Below are 25,817 nucleotides of genomic sequence, written 5' to 3' on the forward strand. Positions count from 1 at the left end.
GTTATTCGTGTCACAAATAGGTTACATGGGTTGAATTCATTTGGACCTGCTTCTAGTCGTATGATGTATTTATTCGTTCATGATACAAACCCTTTTAACTTGATGTGTCATATACAATGTTACAAGTTAGGTTATAAAAGCTAGCTCTAATGTTATTGCGTTGTGAGTTACTTTTTAAATTACCACGCACAAGCTATTTAACAATAAACAAATAAACATTACATTAAATATAAAATTATAACAAAATAAAAAAAATAGAGTAGATACATGAACATTATTGTAGTTTAGTAGAGGCATGTCTCATGCCCGTAGAGGCGAAGAAAGAGGCAACTCCCCACTTGACACATTGTCAGGGTGTACGCGACATTAACACTAACATATAACCTTACATCACGCTTAGACTTATTTTAACGTTATAAACACACCAAGATTTAAAAGACCATCAACCTTGATTACAAAAGATGTTCTAGATATATGCTCCGAATCATAATTTAAAACATAACAATTTTTATATATATCATACTAGCTCTCTATAAGATACTACAACTATAATTCTTTTAAGAAGTTGATGCAATTTTGAATTTTGAACAATAATCATTCTAGAATACAAAGCACACGGTTTTCTCAACACCCTTAAATTACTTTGTTGTCACCAAAGGGGTCCACTTACCCACAACTTGACATCGAATCCTCCCACCTCGATATAAACAACAACTTGGTACATTTCTTTATACTTTTGTTACTTTAATTCTTAACATTTTCCCTTTTTAGACTATATTTCCATTGGAGAAAGTACTTTATTGATAATGAATTCATATTTCATTTTCTTTTTACATTTTAATAAACTTAGTGTACACATATTTCCAATTTTCAATCAAATTGGTTTGAAGTTTGAACCGATGGCGGTTAAGACTTTTGAGAGTACTGGTCCAAGTCTTCCACCATTATTATTTCACATAAAGATAATGTTACACTACGTTTGGCTAGTGGCTAGGCTCACTCAAGTGGGAAGTCGGTCTAAAGAAGCCCTCCAAGCTAAGGTTTTGACTTTATCATGGACCCAAGCGCATAGTCTGTTGATCGATGTGCAAATGTGTTAACACTAATTAACCCATTGACCGTGAAGGGCAGGCAACCAATGCGTCTAGATCAGCAGTCGTGTGCCAGGGGGGTAAGACCACCATCCTTAATGAGGAGTGTATATAGTTCCTTCCGTACATCATTCACCAAAAGTCTTCCAAGATAGCAATGTGTGACTAGTGACTGATTTAGGGACACGTTTGTCTCAAAACTAACGATATATGGATAACGATAGTTTTAGTAACAAGTGGATGCGACTAATTTGCCAGTTTCATAGGCATTGCTAAAATTTCTATTGTATACAATTTTAAGCTTTATTTATTTATGTTGTTTCTTTCGGTTTATTTATATTTACATATGTTTAAAGACACACCCATATATAAAAATGCAAAATTAAATAAAAGATTTCATATATATAAAAAAATGACACACAACTATCAAAATATAACATGACAAATTATCCAAATGAATAAGCACTATTGTAATTTTAGGATACAAACAACTTGACGAATAATAATCAAGTTATAAACATGTTAATCAAGTAGATGGTATATAAAAATAAGTTAAATGGGTCATAAGACATAAAGGGTTGGTGGGTTACGTATAAGTTAAACAAAACAAGACCGTTTAATTAAACATGTCAATCAAATACTATCAATTTTTTTAAACATGACGTATTTGTAAACTAAAACTTGATTATTTTGATGTTATGTAAAATTACAATTTGTTATTACAAAAACTTTACATAAAACAAAACAATGCAATGGTATATTTGGGAATCAAAAAGAAATTATAAAAACAAAACAAGGAAAATAGTAAAAAAAGAATAAAAAAAAGAAAGAAAAAAGAAAAAAAAAAGGATAGAAAATCCACAACGTCATGCACCGCTTGTAGCTTCATTTTCTTCCCCGTGCACGTAACACCAAAAGGTGCACTTGCCAGATAATCCGATGCTGGAACCACCCCAAGCTAATCCACACATCCCGTCCGTTACCTCTCCCTTTAAAGCTTCCAAACTATTCGTGTTACAACTGCCACCCGCAAACCGGTTGACTTGGAGATTTTGCGTTTTAAGGTACACTCATTGAACAAATCAACAAATCGTGTTTTGAGTCAATTACATAGTACACATGTTTGGTTGTTATAATTATTGTTAAAAGGTTTTGATTCCTTTAGAATTATTGTAAGAATTAGAACTCTAGAATTATGTCATCTGTTGTGATCATGTGAATTGTGATAAAAAGGTGCCACGTGTATATAGATGGTTTCAGATTTTACATCTACGAATTTGTGTATTGGTAGTGAAACGTGAAATGTGATGAGTTGGAAATAAAATAAATGCTTTATATTATTATTGATTAATTGTAATTAAAAAATAAAATATCAAACACAAACATGCCTTATGTCCTCTAGGATCTTCACATATCATAAGGTTGTGCCCCTTTCACATTTGTGTTGTCATTTTTCATGTTTTATTCATGAAGTGGTGTGATTTTACGCTCAATTCATGAAGCCTACAATACATAACCTTATACATATATTACATAAACATAAAAAGTTATTATATTTATTAAACTAAAGATTTATACAAAACTAGGATTTATATGATTAATATAATAAAATTATATTGCAGGATTTTAACAATTGTATCTCTACTATAATTTCCAAAGTTAATTAATTAGAAAATAATGCCCCAAGGGAACATTCAGGTGGTAAAGAGTATCCTTTCTATCAAATCAGGTGGATTTGAATTCTCCGATATGCATATCGTGTGATCTTATTAGATCATCCGAAGTCCATGTCAATTGTGGTGTTTTGGAGTGAAAACACCGGGGCCACACAACCCCCTGCTTTTTGGCTTGGTGTTTTGGCCCAAGCGTTTCCCACAAAACGCGATATAGGCACAAATTTTGAAAAAATTGTGTGGGGAGGGGGGGAGAGATGGAACACATGTAATTATTGATGTTTTTGCTATAATATAATTGATGTTTTAAAATAATTATGGCGGAAAATAATATATTCACATAGATAGGTTCTTAATTTAGTACAGACTTGGTACTAGTATTTCGGTACAGTAAATTTCCTTTTCTTAGTAACAAACAAACCGAAGTACCGGTACTAGACGGGTACCAAATTGATAAAATTGGTATGAGATCTAAAGAATCATAATACCAAAACTCTGGTCCGTAAAACCACAAACAAAACATATTTACCAAAACAAAAAATAAAATCAATAAACCATAATATCAAATCCATCGGACCATCCGTAATAACATAATACCAAGATATACCAAATTCCTTTACATATACCAAACATGTATCAAATACCGAAATACCTGGATCCGTACCCGTAGTACCGAATACCGTAATCCTAAAATGCTGATCCCGAAATCCGTACTGAATAAACTAAATCGGTATGTGTAGTTGTGTACGTTTGTTCGATACTGTACAAGTGGATACGAGTATTCGTGAAAAAAAAAAGTGAATTAATCATATATTCGGCAGTATTTTTTTTAAATTAAAACTGATTCGGTAATCATATGTCAATATTCCATCACATGCAGCAAACAGTCCAGCACATTAGCAAGCCTTTTACTAAACCAACACATATTCAAATTACAAATTTACCCCCAAAGTCAACGAACCTTAACAGACTTCAGCAATCATCATCTGTCCCAAATCACAACAACCTTAGCCTATGCTAAACCACCTCCTAAGAACATATATACCCCGTCAAACCTTAATCTCAATCAAAAACATCTGCAACTCAATCACCAATCCAATCTTCTCCTCATTCTCCCCAAACATGACCACCAACGATATCGTTTTCAACCCGAACGTGCCATCCACACCCGTTTCGTACCCAATCAAGACCTTAGAAGAGCTTAAAAACCGAACATACTTCAATTCATTTCATTTCCAATTCAACAAAGCCTCGGTCCCGTTGAATATTAATGATGTGAAGTTGCCGAATAGATGGAGGATGATGGTGTGCCATGATATGGCTGGTGGGTATATAGATGATAAGTGGATTCAAGGCGGAAGTAACCCGAATGCGTATGCGATTTGGCATTGGTATTTGATTGATGTGTTTGTTTATTTTGCTCATGAGTTGCTTACTTTGCCGCCTCCTTGTTGGGTTAATGCTGCTCATAAACATGGAGTCAAGGTACTAATTTATTACGCGTTGACTTTTTATATATCTTTCATGTTTATACCATTTGTATTTGATTCTCTTTTGTCGAGTCCTACATAGTAAAGTTATGATCCCAGAATTAGGGGTTTAATTTAGATGAGCCTGAGTTTGACTAAGCTTGAGCTCGGCTTGTTTTGGGCTTTTTTTTCTAAAGCTCGAGCTCGGCTCCTGAGTTGTTTTTTCAAGCTCGGGCTAGGATTGAGTTCGCCTTATTTATTATTTATTTATTTATATATCAATTGATATGCATTTTTTATTATATTTATGTATATTTTGAGAAAAACCTTGAACCAGCCTAAGCTCGGGTCGTTGGGTGTTCTTTTTCTAAAACTCGAGCTTGGCTCGTGAAGAAACACGGATCCGACCCACGGGTATGGGTCCTGGATCCAATGAGTCTACAGGGTAAAGTACGATAATTACAACTAAGATATGAGTAAAGCTTCCCAAAGTCCAATGACCGGAACCTGCAAAACAGACACCGTGAGTCTCGTTACAAGAAGGACAAGAGGGGGGGTCTTCCTGTAACCACCCTCCGGCATGAGAATCAGTAACCTTCGTAAATGAAGAAAGTACTTAAGTAAGCAGACCAAGTGTAGTCAGAATGCAAGTGAGTGAATGAATACCTCATACCGTTTGACAAGGTATTTATAGCCGAAGGATGTAGGAAGACGATTGGGCCAGCTGTCCTCTTCCAGAAGATCCTTGATAACTGCCTGGACGCGTGTCCTCTTGTGATAGGTTTAGCTATACGTCCCATGTGCATGGGCATAACAACCTGGACACGCGTCACCCGATGATAGGATGGCTTGCACCCTGGCCTTGTGCACGGTTATAACAAACTGGCCAGGTGTCCTTTATTTATTGGCTGTTCAGTCACGTATTCTCTAAGTAAGAATCATGAACCTTCTTCTAGAGAGTATTTGAGTTATGACAGCTGTCCCGTTGGCCTTGTTTTCCGGACGTTTAGGCGGATAGATATCCTATCCTGCGGATGACTTTTGAGGAAGCCAAGATGCTTCCGCATGTGTTATGAGGACGTTCCTCCTTATTTGTGATATGCGGGTGATCCATGTGTCCCGCGGGTGGTTTATAAGAGGATTCTCTGTAACCCGCGGGTGATACTTAAAGGTATTTGGGTCTTTTTGGTACCCTACCTCTACAAGTCCCCCCAGTCCAGTGTTTCTTCCGTGTGAAATCTTTATGCGAGTGAAACTCTGGACTTAATGCGTTTTGGGGATTTTTATTGTTTAGAAGTTAGGTAGAAAATATTTTCTGATGGTATGGATAATCATGAAAAAGGACAAGTTGACCACTCGCAGGCGCGTGAACAGGTGATGGGACGTTTTTTACGGCAGTCACTGTACCCGACTGTACAACTTTTTCTCTTTTTTGAATTTTCCGTGTGACGTGGCAGTCACTGGTTGGATGATGTTTTTCTCTCTCTACTGTTCATATCCCATCGCATTAATTGCGATTGGTATAAATAGTGGGAGTTATCTTCTATTTGAAGTTTTATCGTCTTTATTCTCTAGTCATCTTTTTGCTTTTCTCTCTGATAAAGTATCAAACTTTCTTATATGTCCTCCTTGAATCTTCCTAAGATGTCGAACGTTCAAACAGAGGTTGACGAGATAGAGATTTTATGGGATTATTCTGACTATGAGAAGTTGTTAGAGACTTATGGTATTCCATTAGAGTGGGAACCAGAGTTCCCAGGCCCTGGTTCGATAGCCAGTTTCCCACCTCCTAGGAAAATGGCTTTGTATTATGATTACTTTGTTCATGGGAACTTCCGTTTACCTATAACGAAATTCCTTGAAAAAGTGTTAACCGTCTATGGGATCCATATATCCCAACTGCATCCACGTGCTATGATGCGAATTCGTCACTACGAGTTCGTATGTATAGCACGTGATATTGTACCTCATGCTGACCGACTTCCAGTTTTTTATCGTCTTGTTAATCGTAATGGCAGGTACGTATGTCAAGAAGTTTCTGATCGGCGTATCGGATACGAAGTTGAAAAGCTTTCTACGGACTGGCGGAGCAAATTCTTCTGGATTTCTGAAGACGTTATTCCTTTATCTATGATCCGCCGTCCGGTAAATTCTGCTCTCCCGGATGTTGTGACGGCTGCTCACGAAGGTCGTGACTGGTATCGTATTCTCATGACAGAACCAACACCTATGCGTACATTGCCAGAGTAAGCCCTAGTGTGGGCAGGCATGAGCCGTTTGTGGCCGTCAAAATTTATGAAACCTATTTTTGTGGACCTACATGAACGTAAGTTATTTGTTATCGTGTTTTTTCTTACTTGAGTATTCTTATAGATCAACTTTTATGTTTTCAGGTCGGAGTTCCATGCTTAATGCCCTTTTTGAGGACAAAGGGTGTGTGCGTAAAAGCATCCGCGAGGCGGGGGATCAACCCATCCTTGCTAAGACTAAGTCTCGATTCCTTTTTCCAAAAAAGATTCGGGCTGAGCCTATCACTTCGGATGCCACCTTCGAAACAGGTGCGTATGTTTTAAACCCTCCTCCCCTTACTGCTGTTACTTCCGGCGGAACGATTGCCATCTTATCATCAAGTGATGATGATGGAGATGATTCTCGGTTTTCTGCTTCGGATGAGGAAGAAGATTCTGATGAGGGTGCTTCTGAACTTTCCTCTGTCTCATCTTTATTAGCAGAATTGGAGAAAAAGAGAGCTTTTGCAGCTTCTCAAACGGAGCACACAAATGTGAAGGTTGTGGATACTGAAGCGAGGCCATGGAAGAAAAAACGAAAGGTGCACCGTCCCAAGAAACCACAATATAGCCTTTCTGACCGCATTGATACCGTTGAAGGTATGTGTCTCTCTTCAAATACTGTATTCTTTCTATGAGTGCTTGGCTAAGTGTAGCTTTTTATGTAGATCCATTGATCTTTAGTGAGGATATATATGAGAAGCTACCTACGCCAACTCCTCATATTGAAAAACCATCGTCTCCTTCTCCGAGGGAAGATGCTGAGGTTAATCTATCCACTTCGCCGAGTGGCCTTAATGTAGAAGGTCAATCGACCCTTCCTCCCAGTGAGACTATTGTGGAAGACAAGGGGCCAACTCCGCCAGCTGATACTGCGACGGAGGAAATTCATACCCAGTCTGGACGTGATATTCGTTTTGACTATCTGTTTCAGGCTAGGGGTGGTACTGGCGAGCAGGAAAACAATCCTGTCGTTAATGAGGAGGGTTTCCAGACTGAAGAATCTCCTCCTCGTCCTCCTCCACATTAACATTTTTCTACCCCAGCTCGTCTTAAACCTTTGGGTTCCCGTTATTACGGGGATACGGGTCTGGGTGACACACATGAACTGTTTGTCCCTTCATGGGGCATTACTAATGGGTCTCGATTTTCTCGCCCTGGAACTTGCATGGATTTTCTCAAACATTGTACGCCACCTACTGAGATGGCGTATCAACGCGATCTTTCCCGTCATGATCTTCATACCAATGTGGCCTATCACCTGGCCAATGCTTTAGCCGGTAGCCAAGAAGTCCTGAGTGAGTGGCGTACCTTAGGCGGGAAAGTGGGAGAGGCTCGGCGGGCCACTGAGGCTGCCAAGAAAGAGGCTGAGGAGCACCGTATTGCCGCCCAAACTGCTAAGTGGAAGCAGGCTGATGCGGAGAATGCTCTTAAGAGCGAGCTCGATCGTAATGCTAGCTCCGCTCGCCGATGGAAAGAAGCTTGTGAGAAGCAAAATGCCATCCGTGAAGCTGATCGGGCAAAAGCCCAAAAGGACAAAGATGACTTAATCCGTGCTCAGGAAGCCAACTATGCATTGGAAAATCAAGTGGCCCTTCAGGGTGCCCGAATTCATGATCTTGAGGCGGAGCTGAAGTTGCAAAAAGAGCAGGCCAAACTTAAGGATCAGAGTGCTACTGAAATTCAAGGTGCCTATGACTCTCTTCTTCAAGCTCATGAGGAAGCTGTCGCGGAATCGAAGGAGTTCCAAACGCGGTCAGAACGTGCGGAGCAGGACCGTCAATGGTTCCTTACTCGGGGCGTTGATGCTGTAAGTTTTCTATATTACTTGTTATTTTACTCTCACTTTTTGATACTGGGAACTTAAGTTTTTGTCTTAACAGGTAATCCGCCATATCAAAGGGAGTAAAGAGCTGAATGATAGTTTCGCCAATGTGATGACTGCTTCTTCTTCCCTTGGGCGTGTTGCGGGCTTTCATAAAGGAGTGAGTTACACCCGAAGTAACCGTACATTCAAAGATCATCCGCTTTATGGAGTTGATGTTAAGCAAGCCCGAATTACGCGGGTAAAAGAACATGACGATCTAGTGTTCCCGCTGCAGCAAATGCTTCCGGAGTTTGTGTCCGCTGATGACGGCTTACAACTCTTGAAGATCTATCTTGGTGAAGAGTCTGAGGACGATTCTTCGAAAGATACCTCATCAAAGGGTCCGGAAGGTGAAACTTCTACAAATCCGTAGAATGGATTTGTAGGTTTTTGTAACTTGTAACGTTTTCTTTTCTCTTTTTGTAATTATTTTTTGAATAATGAGAAAAAAAATCTTATCTTCAGTGGATATCCTTTTGTTCAAAGAAAATATCTTTTTAGAAGATATTTTTGAAATCTTCAATATTTTGAAATCTTTGAAAGTTTCAGATAAATATGCTGATGTGGCGGAGAGAGAAATTTCTTGAGGGCAACTGATAAAACGTGTATGACGTCGTTGACAGTCTGGTTGCACTATCTTGAATTTCCCGCCTGACGTGTCAGCCATCTGGTGGTCCGCGGTTTCTCTCTCCTCTGGCACTTCATGGATCGCATTTATTGCGATGGGTATAAGTATGACCCTTGTGATTTCCATTTAAATCTTATCGCTTTCAGATTTCTCTCAAGTAGACAAAACTTTTCATCATTCTCTGAAATTTCTTTCCCTTTTCTGTGATTTCTTAATTTTCTTGAAACTAAAACGGCGAAAGAGAAGAAGAATACCCCTGCTATCAGCGACGTTGTCGTATGCCTTAAAGAAGAGGACTATAATGACATCGTTAACGTTTACGGATTAACGACGGAGTGGGAGCCGGAGCTTCCTGCTAGTGGTTCTATCGCCACTAGTCCTCCTCCGAATAAAATGGCTGTCTACGTGGATCATTTTACCACGGGGAACTTCCGGGTTTCGATTACCAAATTTGTCGGATCGGTCTTAACGACTTACGGGATTCATCTGTCCCAGATCCATCCCTTTGGGATGTTGAGGATTCGACATTTTGAGTTTTGTTGCCAAACTCATAACCTAGAACCGACTGTTGGCATGTTTGCTGTTTTTTATAAGATGACTTTTGGCGATGGGTGGTACAGTTTTGCAACCATCGAAAAGAGGACCATCGGAACGGAATGGCTCCGCAGTCTTCACGGCTGGAAGCCCAAATTTTTCTGGATTCATGAGGACGTCATTCCCTTCAAGATGACCAAACGCAAGGCGGACGCCCCCATGCCTGTGGTTCCCGCTAGTGCCCATGAGGACCAAGTGTGGTATAAAACGCTGACATCTACGCCAACTCCCCTGCGCCCAATTCATGAAGGGGCAATGGTGAGTGCCAAGATGAGCCGCTTGTGGCCATTTCCAAGTCTGGAACCGTATTACGAGGAGACCAACAAGAGTAAGTTTGTTGTTGTCTCTGTTTTGTCATTAAGCATTTTCTAACTTTGTTGTTTTTGTTTTTGTTTTTTTTTTTTTTGTAGGTGATGGTTCCGCCTTTAGTACTTTGTTGGATCGCGAGGGGGGTATGATGGTGCGACGTCCAATCGATAAGAGGGATGTGCCTTTCCTTGAGCGCACCCGTTATAATTTTATATTCCCCACAGCTTTCCGCCAGGAACCTAAAGTTTCCAAGGCGATGTATGCCAAAGGTGAGGCATATGTTAAAGATTTTATCCAGAAAGGTGAGGGCATTTTGAAACCCAAACCTATGACTGCTCTTTCTTCTAGTGGAGTGATTGTGCTCTTCTCGTCTAGCGATGAGTCGTCACTTTGTGAAGAAGTTTGTCCAACTGATGTTAACAGAGCTGGGGACTCATCTGCAGGTCTTACTCGTCAACGTGCTGCGTCCCACCAAATGGCAGAGCAAGACGATGCTACCACTGTAGCAGAGGGTAAGAGACCTGTTGCTGAGGGTGATCGTCCAGTTGTTGATGCAGGTGCTTCCAAAGAGGCGGGCAAGCGCAAGGTTAATCCAGTAAAGATTATTTCTAAGAAGAAAAAATCTAAAAAGACAAACCCTTCCGCCTTGAGAGCGCGCCTGGACCAGCTTGATGCTGAGGATCCTTCGTTAGGTATGCAAAGTTTACCTTACGTTCTCTTTATTTATTTTGAGTTGGAATATTTCTAACCCACTGTTAATGGTCTTTAGTGAATCTGGATAACCTGTCTGAAGGTATTTCCGGTTTAAAGGATTCCCCTGTTCGTCCGCCACCACCGTCGCCTAATACTGCCGAGGACCCGGTAGTTGTGGCGGATGATTCGCCTTTGAAGGGTAAGGGGGTCGACACGACCGATCATGCCAAGGTGTCGCCCTCTTATAATGTTCACCATTTTAGGGATCATGGGGGGATAAGCACGTTCCCTTATGCTTCCCAAACTTCCCCTACTCCTGAAGAGGAAGACCCTACCCCGCATCAACCTAATTGGACCTTACGTCGGGATTCGACATTCCGTGACGTGAACGCATATTATGAATTTCTGCGGGAGGGTCTTCCGCATGGTGAAAAGGAAAGACGTCGCCTCAGCGTCCGCCAAGAGTTGCTGAACTCTCATACTTACTATGTGGCAAATTCTATTTCCACTACCCATGAGATAACCAGAGACTGGCTGGCGATGAATGAAGAATGGGATGAACCGGCGGCCTCTGCTTCTGATGCTAAAGAAGAAGCCCTTAGGGCTGTAAACGAAGCTAGAGAAACCGGCAAAGCCCTGGAGGCGGAGAAGGTTGCTCGCTCCGCAGTCGAGGAAGCTAAGGTTGCCCTCCAGGGACAATTGGAATAACAGGCCAAAGCAATGGCTAAACAGGCCAAGTTGATTGGGGCTCTCTAGGCTGAATCTGCGGCCAAAGACAAGCGTCTTTCTTATCTTAATGCCAAAAATCGTGACCAAGCTTTGGAGTGCGCTGGTCACAAGATGGAGCTTGTGCGAGCCAAGGCGGACCAAAAATGGTTATTGGCAGAAGCTATTCCCAAGGTACGTATTCTATTCTAGACACAAATAATCTAAGTGTTTAGAGTTATTTATACGTGATGATTTTGACAGGTCATTGCTGATGTCCGGGCTAGTGATGAGCTTGGGAATTGTGTTGCTATCTTTCTCAAAGCTTCTAAACAGGCCGGTCACCAACTAGGCTTCCAAGAAGGTTATCAGTTTGGATTAAACTCCAAGCTTCCTGAAGAGTATATCTTAGCTGGTCAGGATACTGTTGCCATCCTTAAGCAGAAGTCAAAGGATTTCGATTTATTGAAATTCTCCTTGACGGATAAGATATCCGAACTTGCTGATAAGGAAGACAGCATCCAGCAGCTAAAGACTCTTCTAGAACTTGATGGAGAAGAGGAAGAAGAGGAAGAAGAAGGTGCGGGAAACGATGATGCGAAACACAACGATGCCGCGCCTTAGATAGATTTTTCTCTTCTTAATTAAGTTCCTCTATGTCTTTGTAATCTCTTTTTTATGAATATAGAAGGCTTTTTACTGTATCCGGCACACTTTGTTTATATATATATTTTTATAATATAAGTGTTTTCGGCGGATCTTCTTTGTGTACGAATAAAGGATTATGTAATAATACAAATCTCAAATAATTGAAATGAAAATTTTCATAACTAAGGCATAAGACGAATTACAAGAAACGAAATTACAAAGGTTCTTAGCATCTAGTTAGGCATGCAAGCCAAAAGAAAAACCAACTAAATGTAACCTTTTCTCAGTTAGGCCCAATTCCAGGTTCTAGGGATCTCTGTCCCGTCCAACCTTTCGAGTTTGTAGGCACCTTTAGATAGAACTTTCTAAACTCTATAAGGTCCTTCCCAGGTAGGGGCCAACTTGCCCGAAGGCTCTTGCCCCGAGGCTTCATTACTGCGGAAGACAAAGTCTCCCGCGTCAAATTCATATCTTTGGATCCGAGAGTTATAGTTATGCTCTCGGATCGATGCCAGTTCCCTCCTTTCCTCAAGGAGGTTAAGGTTCATCCGGAGTTCATGATCACCATCTTCGATCATGAGAACTCTGGCGGATGGGATTCCGATTTCAGCCGGAATCATGGCCTCTGTGCCATAGGTTAGACTAAAGGGGGTTTCAGAGTTGCTGGAATTTTTCTGAGTGCCGAAAGCCCATAGTACATGGGGCAATTCGTCCACCCAACCCGTCCTTTTTGTTCCTAGTCTGGCCTTGATTCCTTCTTTGATGGTCCGATTAGTTCGTTCAACTTGACCATTCGCTTGCGGGTGAGCTACAGAGGTGAAGGTTTGAGAAATGTGTAATTCTTTTAGCCATTCTTGTAACCCACTGTCCGCGAATTGTGTTCTGTTGTCACTAACGAGCTCTAGGGGGAGGCCAAAACGACATATGATGAATTCCCACAAGAATTTCTTAACACTCGCTGCTGTTATAGAAGCAAGTGGTTTGGCCTCCACCCATTTTGTAAAGTAGTCAATGGCTACTATTAAGAATTTGACCCGTCCAGGGGCTTCAGGGAAAGGTCCCATGATATCAATAGCCCATTTTTGGAACGGCCAGGCTGAAGTGACTGGAACTAACTCGTTCTTTGGTCGTAGCGTATTAGGGGCATGCCTTTGGCAAGAATCACACTTTCTGATTTCATTTACAGCATCCAAGTGCATCCCCGGCCAATAGTATCCGGCGTTCATTAACTTCGCCACGACCATTCGCGGGCCAGCGTGAAGACCACAAATGCCTTCATGAACTTCTCTGATTAGGTAATTCGCGTCCTCAGCATCCACACATCGTAGTAGTGGTCCGAGGAAGGAACGTCGATACAAGACACCGTCAAGTATTTGATAGTTCAAGGCTTTGTGCTTTATCTTCCAGGCCGCTGTTTTTCCTTCCGGAAGTGCTCCGGACGACAGGTATGTTGTAAATGTGTCATCCAGGATTCTACTCTCGTTTGGATCACTAAGACCTGATATTGCAGGATAGACGGGCGGTCTAATATTTCGATGCGGATGTCTTTGGCAAAGTGTTCGAAGTTTTTTGAGGCCAATTTACTGAGGGCATCCGCTGATCTGTTCTCACTTCTCTTTATATGAATGACTTTGCAAGAAGAGAATTGGAGCATAAGATATTTCGCCTGTGACACATATGAAGCCATGATATCATTTTCCGCTTCGTATGTGCCGTTGATCTGTCCCGCAATCAACATGGAATCCACTCGGGCTTCCAAATGCTTAACCCCAAGCTTTTTAGCTATCCTCAAGCCTGCCAATAAAGCTTCATATTCTGCCTCGTTGTTGGTACTTTTGAAGTCCAACTTTATGGCATATGTAAACTCATGGCCTTCGGGATTGACTAGCCTGAGGCCTGCGCCACATCCCTCACTGCTTGAAGCTCCATCCGCAAATACGGACCAAAACTGTCCTAATTCCGGGGGTGCTTGGGGTTGTTGCTTAATCAAACATTCTTTTTCTTTGTGATGCAGGACCTCTATCACGAAGTCCGCCAATACCTGCCCTTTGATTGCTGGCCTAGGTTTGTACTCTATTGCGTGTTCACCTAGCTCGATGGCCCACTTGGCCTGTCATCCAGACAATTCAGGCTTGCTGAGAACGTTTTTGAGCTTATATCCAGTTAAGACATTGATGGGGTGCCCTTGAAAGTACCCGCGGAGACGTCGGGCAGCATATACTAGTGCCAAAACAAGTTTTTCCAGCATGGAATATCTTGTTTCGGGGTCTGGTAATGTTCGGCTGACGTAGTAGATCAGTATTTGAACATTCCTGCGATCTGTCAGAAGAACAGCCCCAATGTCAATGTCAGAAGCTGATAGATACAACGTTAAAGGTTCTCCTGCTTGGGGTGCTGTCAACGTGGGCAATTCCATCAAACATCTTTTAACCTCCAGAAAAGCTTGTTCCGCTTCCGCGGTCCATTTAAATTGTGCCTTCTTGAGGCAATTCCTTAAAGTTGAGATGAAAGGATGAGACTTAGCTGCATGATTTGCCAAAAAACGATTCATAGCAACCAGTCGGCCATTGAGTGTCTGAACTTCCTTGAGGGAAGATGGGGAAGGCATGCGGGCTATAGCTTGAACTTTATCTGGGTTAGCTTTGAAGCCTGCATCCGTGACAATTACTCCCATAAACTTTCCCTCTTCCATTCCAAATGAACACTTGGCGGGATTCAACTTCATATTGATGCTCCTCAGAGTTTCGAAAGTTTCTTCGACATCCCTCAACATCTGGTCTTCCTCAACACTTTTTATTAAAAGATCATCCATATACATTTCTAAGTTTCGGCCAATTTGATATTTAAACGCTATGTCTATTAATCGTTGATATGTAGATCCCGCATTTTTCAGTCCGAAAGGCATCATTTTGTAACAAAAAGTGCCTTGATCGTACGAAATGTTGTTTTGTCCTCATCGCCTGCTGCCATGCGGATCTGATGGTAGCCTTTGTAGGCATCCAAGAAGCATTTGAATTTGAATGGTGCCACAACATCAACCTTGAGATCTATTTCGGGTAAGGGATAACAATCTTTGGGATATGCTTTATTTAGATCTTTGAAATCGATACACATCCGCCATGACCCATTGCTTTTGGGGATAATAACTGGATTGGCAACCCAAGTCTGATAACGAATTGGGTGGATGATTCCAGCTTGTAGGAGGTCCTGGACTTGCTCATTCATTGCCTTTGTTTGTTCCGGACCCATATTACGTTGTTTTTGAACAATAGGCGTAAACAACGGGTTTACCCTTAATTTGTGCTCCGCAATGTTCCGCGGAACACCAGTCATGTCCGCGGGTTGCCATGCGAACACATCAATATTTTTCGATAATAACTGTTTTAAGAAAGTCCATACTATCTCAGAAATAGAAGGTCCTATTGTTACAGTTTGATCAGGAAATTTTTTGTTTAAAACCCATTTCTCTGGTTCAGTCCTCATAGTTTGTTTTGGAATCTTGCTAGGTTTTGAGCTCTCTGTTGCAAAGCAGTGTCGATTAATATAAATTATTGCTATGCCGGTGTGAGTTGGGACTCCTACTGCACCGTGTGCTATGGACGGGTGAGCATTGAAGTCACCAATCGCTTCTCGTCCAAGAATAATGTCATGCTTTGATGTTGCTGGTAAAACCAGAAATTCGACCTCTTCTGTCCTAGAATGAATTCCATCACTTAAGGTGACTGGGAATCAGATTACCCCTCGCGGATGCATTATTTCCCCTCCGAATCCCAATACTGGAGCGTGGATGGGTTTTAACCTTTTCTTATCGTCCTCGTCAAGCTGTTCAAAACATTGTTCATACATAATGTCCGAAGTACTACCGGTGTCGAAGAAGACGTATTGGGAACGGTAATGTCCGAATTGAGCAGTGATGATCAAGGGGTTTTTGTTATTCGGGACCCCTTTGATTCGAGGAAAAATCACTGGCTCATTCTTCCATTCCTCATCATCAGACTCCTTCCTCTTTTTTCTTGTATCATACCCGCCTTGTATCATATGGACGTTTAAATCTCTGACTTGATTTTTACTCGGACCCTGGATATCCCGTGCGGGAGATTTACCATTGTCAGGTTTTCCACCTTTTACCTAGTGTCTAAGTTTTCCAGACTTTACAGCTGCTTCAATTTCATTTTTTAATGTTCTGCATTCATTCGTATTATGACCAATGTCATCATGATACGAACAACTCTTTTTCGGGCAAGTACTGATCTTCTCGTCAGTGGCTGCGGTTTTTTAAAATTCACATTCTCCGTGGTGAGAATTTCGGCGGGAGTCTTTGAAAGGGGAGTCCAATTATTGGGGCCTCGGTTCGAGGGTCCCGTTTTGTTTTTATTGCTTATGAGGGATCGTGCATCAAATGGTTTTGGTGCTTCCGTACTTGGCTGAAGTCTTGACCAGATAGGGCCTTTCGCCTGTCTATTTGGTCTCGGGGTTTGAAACTCGACTTTAAATTTTTGCTTTGAATTACCACTTCTTAACGTTTTCTCGGTGTTCGCATATACTTTTGCTGCAGTCGTCCCACTCTTTTGGCATTCCATCTCTGCCCGTAAGTGTGCGGACTAAATCATCACATCTGACGTTTTTGCGGAAGGCACCCCGAAGCATGTCTTTGCTCATACCACCGATGTTCAGGCTCTCATCATTGAACCTGGTGATAAAATCTTCTATAGACTCGTTATCGCGACGAACAACGTCTAAAATTTCTGATTGGTCTCGAGTATGTTTCTTCTGTTGACTGAACTGTTGAGAAAATTTCTTCACCAAATCGTCCCAGCTAGAAATTTCACCGTCAGGTAACTTTTCGTACCATTCTCTTGCTGCCCCTGTTAGTGTTAATGCGAATATGTGACACCAATAGGGAAGCGTCCAAGCACTAACACCGCCTACCGCCACAAAATTCTGGGGATGATCACTTGGATCTGTCATACCATTGTACTTACCTACCGATGTAGGTATCTTAGCATTAACAGGAAAGGGTGTTGTGGCAATGCTTGCTATGAATTTTGATTTTTCGGCGAAAGCCGCGGGGCGGTATGGTTTAGTGAAGTCTCGTTCAGCATTGCTGTGGTATTCGGTGTGGCGAACTATGTCATGCGGACGACTACTCCTTGCTCTGGATCTCATTCCACTATCTCTGGTATACGTACTGTATTCACCCGGTTGATAAGTTGAATCATAGCTATCAAATTCCTCCAAGTAGGATGGCATCCGCATGTCTATGCGAGGACGAGGGCGTAATGTGACACCCGGTAATTTCCCAATTCTATAAACTAAGTAATCAACCTAATAATTAGGTGATTGTGAATATTACGCGCGCTAAATTAGAATCAGCGCGGGCATGTGTTGTGTGCGCCCTGCGCGAGCGCGCTATATTAGAATCAGCGCGGGCATGTGTTGTGTGCGCCCTGCGCGAGCGCGCTATGTTAGAATCAGCGCGAGCACGTTATGTGCGCCATGCGCGAGCGCGCCATGTTAAGAACCAGCGTGGGCATATGTTATATGCGCCATGCGCGAATGTTTTGGCTTTATGTTTTCATGTAACTTAACTTTATGTTGTCTAATGGGTTGACCGTCCCGCATGATGCTAAGGCGGGTGCATCCCAAATCGTTTATGCGCGTGCGGAAGGGGAACTAACCTCCCCGCATGACGGGAACATTGAGAGCTAGTTTGACTGAAGCTCCAAGATGGAATTGACTTCAACATAACTGATCACTATGTTGAAATACCAAGACCACCTGGAGAATCTACAAATGAAACTCAATGTCCCTGACTGCGAGAAGGTTACGTACCTACCCGCAGCAAAGAAATGTCCTTCACGCAGAAAGCTATGCGCACAAAGTTATACGCGCAGAACACTTAGCCTAATCTCCAGATATAAAGGAAACAGTTGCGTGTTTCAGAGATTTCTACTTTTTAACTGTACAACTGACAAAAGTACCTGAAAAAGCATACTGTAACATGAAAAGTCAACTGTCAGCCACCCTACTCTCACCAACCACAGACCTGCATGTCCTGTCCAAATCAAATCAGAATCTTTTATCCACTCCTCCACTTTTAAATAAATAATAATAATTTCCATACTTTATCATCATTACACCTAGATATGAAAAGATTACAATCCCCTAAAGCAAGGGATTGTGTTCCCTAAATCTTGCCTATAAATATGTAACCCAAACTATCACCCAAACACACTTCAAACTTCTCTCTTAAAGTTGCAAATTGCACTAATCATCTCCCAAGCATCCATTTGATTTTCACTTCTGTTCCTGTTACTAGGTAAGCCGAGATTATAACCTTGAGATCTACTTTCCAACCCTTATATTCTCCTATTTCTTGATCTTAATATATATACTTCTTGTTATTTAATCGTATTCTAGACCTTCAATTCCGAGGCCAACACCAAGAAAACCCGAATCCCTTAACAAGAACCACAGGTGAGTCTCACAGCCCCTATTTTCACTATTTTCACTGTTTTTAAACTGTTTTCAGGGCGAGGGACACGTACTTAAATTACGATTTATCATGGTATACTTACAAGTTATGCAAACGATTGTGTTTAAATTATGTTTCATGATGAGCAATGCAAACGGTTATCTATGGTTTACGATGTATGTGCGCCAGAATTCGAGTAAGTGATCACTTTACCATTGGAACTCGAAGGGTAGGGACTGCTGGTTTGATCCACCCACTCGTAGGGGTCGCACCTCTTTGCATGGACGAGTGCCTAGAATGGAGCAGTACTATGGGATTGAGCCCGCTCGTAGGGGTCGCACCTCTTTGCATGGACGAGCGCCTTGTTTTCCGGCACAACGTCCGCGCGTAACCCGCGGGACGGTATTATTGATTAGCTCGTAGGGGCAAAGCCTCTTTGCATAGACGAGCACGGTTTTTCATAAATGTCCACGCGAAACCCGCGGGACGGTATTACATTATTTTAGCTCGTAGTGGCAGCGCCACTTTGCATGGACGAGCACGTTTTCCAGAAACGTTCGCGCGTAACCCGCGGAACGGTTCTATCAGAAATATGTTGTCAGATCTATGTTTTCATACGGTTTATCAAGCATATGTTTAGACATGAAATCAGAAATGTGTTTCAATATGATTTTTATCAAGACTATGATGCAATACGATTTATCAAGTTACTAAAACTTGTGAACTCACTCAGTTTATACTGATTCAAATGTTTTACGTGTCTTTCAGGAGATAACTAGGTAGCGCATGGAGTCACACTTAGAGCACCTCACGCTGAACATCTAAAACTAGCTTTTTGGAAGATTTTAGTTCTATCCCTTCGATGCGCGCGGTTGTTCCCGCCGCGCAAGGGGATATGGCGTGGAAATCTTCAACAGTTTTTATACTTGGATGTTTTTATGTAATTTTTAAACAATGTAATGTATTTGTATTAAACATTTCATGCGCAATGAAAATCTTACTTTGAATGTTTGCAATGGCCCGTGCTTAATTATCAATCCCCACTCGCGCGCGCCCGGCTGTTTCCGCCGTTCAGGGCCGGGTGTGACACGTAACCTCGGTATTTCACCAAACTCTGGCTCCGCCTGTTGACTGTAACGGATTTGACTTCCTCTCAATGTAGGTGGAGGAGAAAGAGATCTCCGGGGAGATTCCTCATAATCCAGAGTACGAATGTGAAACCTTTCGTTACGTTTTCTGCGTTCATACTCAGCCACCAAACTTTGTTGTTGCGCGTGGAGCCACTCTTCAGGAGTTAACGTTCCTCTAGATCTAGAGTTACGTTGTTGAGATCTCACCCTATCGGAGTCGCCCGAGTTGTTTTCCGGATCAAATATCGACCGGTTTCGGCGGGTCTCTTCTGCAATTTGTTTGGGGTTACCCAAATTGGAACCTTCCGGTGCCAAGGCACGTCCCATGTCTGTGGGAGTGAGGCCGGTCGGTGCTGTAATATTTTCTAGAGTAAATTCCCCAGGTGTTCCATTGGTGATTCGTGACCCCGGTGCTGTGACACGTTCAAGAGTACGGCCACTTGGAGTCGTAATTCGTGCAAAAACACTGAGACCCGGAGGTGCTTCTATGTTAGTTACACGTGAATCTGGTGCAGGGGTTCCCGTCGGCCCTTCAGGAAGGTTACTCATATCAAACGAACCGAAAAACCAACGAAAATTATTGCTATTCTAACACCAAAAACGGATGGCGCCAATGAAGAAACACGGATCCGACCCCCGGGTATGGGTCCTGGATCCAATGAGTCTACAGGGTAAAGTACGATAATTACAACTAAGATATGAGTAAAGCTTCCCAAAGTCCAATGACCGGAACCTGCAAAACAGACACCGTGAGTCTCGTTACAGGAAGGACAAGAGGGGGGGGGGGTCTTCCTGTAACCACCATCCGGCGTGAGAATCAGTAACCTTTGTAAATGAAGAAAGTACTGAAGTAAGCAGGCCAAGTGTAGTCAGAATGCAAGTGAGTGAATGAATACCTCATACCGTTTGACAAGGTATTTATAGCCGAAGGATGTAGGAAGATGATTGGGCCAGCTGTCCTCTTCCAGAAGATCCTTGATAACTGCCTGGACGCGTGTCCTCTTGTGATAGGTTGAGCTATACGTCCCATGTGCATGGGTATAACAACCTGGACACGCGTCGCCCGATGATAGGATGGCTTGCACCCTGACCATGTGCATGGTTATAACAAACTGGCCATGTGTCCTTTATTTATTGGCTGTTCAGTCACGTATTCTCCAAGTAAGAATCATGAACCTTCTTCTAGAGAGTATTTGAGTTATGACAGCTGTCCCGCTGGCCTTGTCTTCCGGACGTTTAGGCGGATAGATATCCTATCATGCGGATGACTTTTGAGGAAGCCAGGATGCTTCCGCATGTGTTATGAGGACGTTCCTCCTTATTTGTGATATGCGGGTGATCCATGTGTCCCGCGGGTGGTTTATAAGAGGATTCTCTGTAACCCGCGGGTGATACTTAAGGGTATTTGGGTCTTTTTGGTACCCTACCTCTACAACTCGTTAGTTGTTTTGTCAAGCTCGGGCTCGGCTCTTTATTATTTAATTATTAATTTATATACGTTTTTAATTATATTTATACATTTTGAGAAAAACCTTAAACAAGCCTAAGATGGGCTCGGATCGGGCTTGGCTCGTTTATTATTTATTTATTTATTATTTTATATACATTTTTAATTATATTTATATATTTTAATAAAAACTTAAATGAGCCTAAGCTCGGGTTGAGCTCGTGTAGTACCTTAAACAAGTCAAAGCTTAGCCCAACAGATGTGTAGTGTGAGATTAATACTTAGAAGGAATAAAACTTAGTGTGGGTTTAATACTTAGAATGGGTAAAACTTAAAAATGCACATGGCTCGTTAAGGCCCCACTATCCTAAACGAGCTTCCCATACAAGGCTTGAGCTTGGGCTCAATAACTAAACAAGATTTACCTAAGGCTCGGGCTTGGCTCAGTTTAGTTCAGTTCGAGTTTTTTATTGATACGTGCAAGAGTAGCTCACGAGCAGCTCAGCTCGTTTGCAGCCCTACCCAAGATCTATTAATGTAATTTTTTAAAGACTTAGTTTTGCTGTCCAAAAATGGCCAGCGACACAACTTGTTGCATGTTTGTCTTTTGTTTCGTTGTAAACATTGCTCTTTTTTATGATAATAGAAGATAACAAATAAAATTTATATGTTGATGAACTTTTGCAACATCTTTAAATTTTAATTGAATTTCAGGTATTGGGAACTTTTATAGTAGAGTGGGATGACGGACGGGTGATCGCCGAGCAGTTACTGGCAACGCCTGCGGTTGCCAGGATGTATGCCATGCGGTTGGCTGAGCTTGCTGAGGCATTGGGGTTTGATGGGTGGCTGGTAATTCTATATGTTCCATGTCTAGAGACTTAACTTACAGATTTCCCAATTAAGACATATTATTGATTTGTTTTATAAAATGAGAATGTTATTGGTAACATTTATATTGTCTTGTTTCGAAACAGATAAATATGGAGGTCAGGTTGGATGTAGAAAAGATTCCTATTTTGAAAGAGTTTGTTAGCCATTTAACCGAGGTTATGCATTCTTCGGTTCCCGAATCTATAGTTATATGGTAGGTGTTTTCATGTTTTTAACAAATTTTTTATTTTGTTTATATTATAAACCGAAGCGTGTGGTTTATTTTTATTATGTAGGTATGACAGTGTTACCATTGAAGGTCAATTGAATTGGCAAAATCAACTTAATGAAAGCAACAAACCATTTTTTGATATATCTGATGGCATATTCTTGAACTATTCTTGGCAGGTATTTTATTTCTATCAGTGTTTTCACTTTTTTGATGACTTGATTTAAATTTCTACTCTTTATTTATGAAATTTAATGTTTACAATGTAGGAAGATTATCCGCGCCTCTCGGCTGCTGTTGCCGGTGATAGAAAGTTTGATGTTTACATGGGAATCGATGTTTTTGGTCGAGGCACTTATGGTGACGGACAATGGACAGTGCGTGCCTAATTTATTCATTAGATTTTAAATACTGTCGTATTTTTTCTTTTAATGTAACGTTAATCGTCTTTTGCATAGTAGACAAATGTAGCACTTGATGTAATTAAGAAGAATGATGTGTCAGCAGCCATGTTTGCTCCCGGATGGGTTTATGAAACACAACAACCACCTGATTTTCAGACAGCTCAAAACCGGTATCCCATTATTCCGATATTGTTAATTTTATATGTTTATCTTACTATATAGTTATGTTCTAAGATATTAGACTTCTGTTTGTGTTAGGTGGTGGAACCTTGTTGAGAAATCATGGGACATAACACAAAAATATCCTAAAGTTCTTCCTTTCTACTCAAACTTTGATCAGGTACATAATATATTAATATGCATAGTTTTGTCGCATAATCTTAATTTTATAGTTTACATTATTTTTAATAGGGTCATGGTTACCATTTATCCGTTGATGGAAATCTAGTATCAGATGCACCTTGGAATAATCTTTCAAATCAAAGCTTTCAGGTAGCATATTTTTGTGAGTTCTTTTAAATATATCGTATTTTTGACAACAATAATTGATTTGTTTTCGTTATAACTTTATTTGACAGCCATATCTTGAGTTTTCTGAAGATACTGCAACCGAAACAATTCAAGCGTTTATCGAGTAAGTTAACGGATATGTATTCGCTGAGTTTTATCATGTATTTTTAACATAATTTTTTTATTCTTAAATATAATTTGGATGTTGTAACTTTTAGTTTTAAAGGAGCATCTTATAGTGGAGGAGGAAACATTACATTTAAAGGAGTCCTTGAAGGCGATTCTTATATTACCAAAAGAATCTTTCAGGGAGAACTTCATTCGGGAAATTCACCACTTTGCTTTACATTCTCGGTAATCCATCACATCGATAAACTTACTTTTCTTAAAACGAGTTACGACATGTTTACTAATAAATGGTTCAATCTGGGTTGCGTTAATCTCAAACGGGCCATACCAGAAATTTTGGCTAAAAGAGGAACCTTCTAAATCGTTTTACTCATAGTTCTGTTTTTGTTAGGGATGCGCACTAAACCGAAATAACCAACCTGTAGCCAAAATAATCGGTATAATCAAATTACCAAAACCAACCCAAAACTGTCGGTTTGGTTTCATATTTTCTCAACCGCCGAATTTCCAGTTCGTTTTCAGTTTTGCTTGTACCTCTCCCTTAAAAAACCAAACTAAATACGTACAAAACTAAAAAAACCGAACTGTGCCCTTAATAAACGATGAAACTGAAAAAAGATTTTATGCCCAAATGTGTAACAATCAATTTATCTAATTAACAAAAAATTTAGGCCCAAATTCATTAATTTGGGTCTTCTTTTTGCCCAAAGGTTTTAAGCCCGTGTGGCAAAAGCGAAAGGTTTTAGAAAACTTAAAAACAGAGTTTTCGGCTTTTGGCTCAGTTTCCTAACCGACCCATGCACACCTCTAGTTTTTGTAATCATACATAACATTCATAAAGTTGAAAAATAGACAAAAAGTGTATACGGGCCAAACAACCCGGCCCGTTTCAGTCTTATTGTCACGATCTTAAACAACTAACATGTACATTCAACAGGTGAAAGCAGAAGGGAGCTCTGTGATCGGTCTCAAACTTGAATTCACCAACACCAACGATGATGCAGAAAACACGACATCAATTCTTCTTGCGTCATGGGGCGACTCATTACTTACCATGGAGCGTTTTTCCAGTAAATTTAACACCGTCATAATGCCACATCATGTTAAAAAGCTTGAAACCACACCCGAATGGATCATACAAGAAATTAATGTCACAATGCAAGATTCCACATTAACCGGAATCCACGCTCTATGCTACAAGTCAGACCCTAAGTCTGCATCATCTGAATATCATGCAGTTTAGGTCACATTTCCATTAAATCTTCTGCAGACAATACTATTTTCCCACCCGCTTCAAACTGGCATGTTGAAAGCCAAAATATCAACTGGAAAACTGATCCTCAAGGAAACAAAACTCTTTCGGTTAATATTATTTGGAAGTTGAATAGTAACATTGCTTCTGAGTTTTCTAAGTACAACATTTATGTGGAAAATGAAACAAATGGAACAAATGAAACAAATGAAGAATCTGTACAAGCATCAAAGTATGTTGGAGTTGCATTGGTGGAGGCTTATTATGTATCTGAGCTTTCGATTCCAGCTGGTGTTACAGGCGTTAAGTTTATCATCCAAGCTTGTGGTGTTAATGGAGAGTTCCAGGAACTTGTTGATTCTCCATTCATTCGGCTGCGTGTTGAAGGCTTGTAGAGTAATTGTTTTAAACTCATTTAATGATGAATTTATTGAGTTGTAACATGTATCATGTTGTTGATGTGTTTCTACAGTCAAAGCTTCTGATTATGTTATATTATATACATATAGAACTGTCACATGTATGTCTTGATTCTTCTAATAAAAAAACGGTTCGGTCGAATGGTTTCGAACTTGTTACCGACCATGTAAACCGAACCGGTTGTTAACCTTTATTTTTATTATTATTTCATTTTTTAATATAGAAATTATCATAGTTTTGTAGTCATAGACCAACATTATTTTTAGAAATTTTAGTACAAACTTACAATTAAAAAAAGAAAAAGAAAAAAAAAAGGTTTAACATACTAGTCTAGCTGACCCATCAAACCTGATAGATTATGTTTATCTTTTCATGAAATAGTAGTTAGCAGTTATGCATGTTATATTTATAAGCCAACCTTATCATTGTAGAAAATAATAAAAAAAAAAAAACTAAGCGGTTAAAAAAGAACGTTGTAAAGTCGCCATACCGAAAAAAAAGTAATCTTGAACTTATAGGAGCCAAGTTGAACTTATAGGAACCCGTTAGGATTGAAAGTTGGAACACTTGAACTTATATATAGGAGCCAAGTTAGGTAGTTAGCGATTTGGCCCAACCCAACCAATTTGGTTTCTCTTTTTCCGGAATCATAGTTAGCAGTTTGGGCCCTAATTTTCTTTAAACCTGATCGTAAACACCCCTAGTTGGTTTTATAATGCCTTGATAATATTCATCACTATTACATAAAGACATAAAGTTTGCAATTTGAATATCTTTCTTGAAAGAAGTAGAATATTGGGTGGTATGTTTTGGGCAGAAAAAAACAAATCCAAACTCAAAACATGTTGAAACCCAACCCAACCCAACCCAACCCAACCCAACCCAACCCACATTTGGAAGCATTCTCCCTCGAGCCCTCCCTCCAAAGTCAAAATTATAACATTTTTTATACTCCAATTCTAACCACTATTTTTAGTTATTAA

General features: G+C 40.7%; 1 pseudogene across 1 annotated transcript; it reads left to right on the forward strand.

Moving 5' to 3' along the window:
• The first annotated feature begins 3,616 nt into the window (after positions 1-3,616).
• Positions 3,617-25,037, forward strand: LOC143531666 (cytosolic endo-beta-N-acetylglucosaminidase 1-like; annotated as a pseudogene). Its single transcript, XR_013135060.1, has 11 exons — positions 3,617-4,249; positions 21,732-21,869; positions 21,995-22,104; positions 22,187-22,298; positions 22,389-22,496; positions 22,581-22,693; positions 22,782-22,863; positions 22,935-23,015; positions 23,102-23,157; positions 23,252-23,387; positions 24,100-25,037. The product of XR_013135060.1 is annotated as a cytosolic endo-beta-N-acetylglucosaminidase 1-like (transcript).
• Positions 25,038-25,817: the final 780 nt, after the last annotated feature.

Source organism: Bidens hawaiensis, unplaced genomic scaffold (assembly GCF_021521415.1).
Source record: "Bidens hawaiensis isolate Kalapana, Puna unplaced genomic scaffold, B.hawaiensis_p1.1 tig00009196_1, whole genome shotgun sequence".
Lineage (NCBI taxonomy): Eukaryota > Viridiplantae > Streptophyta > Magnoliopsida > Asterales > Asteraceae > Bidens > Bidens hawaiensis.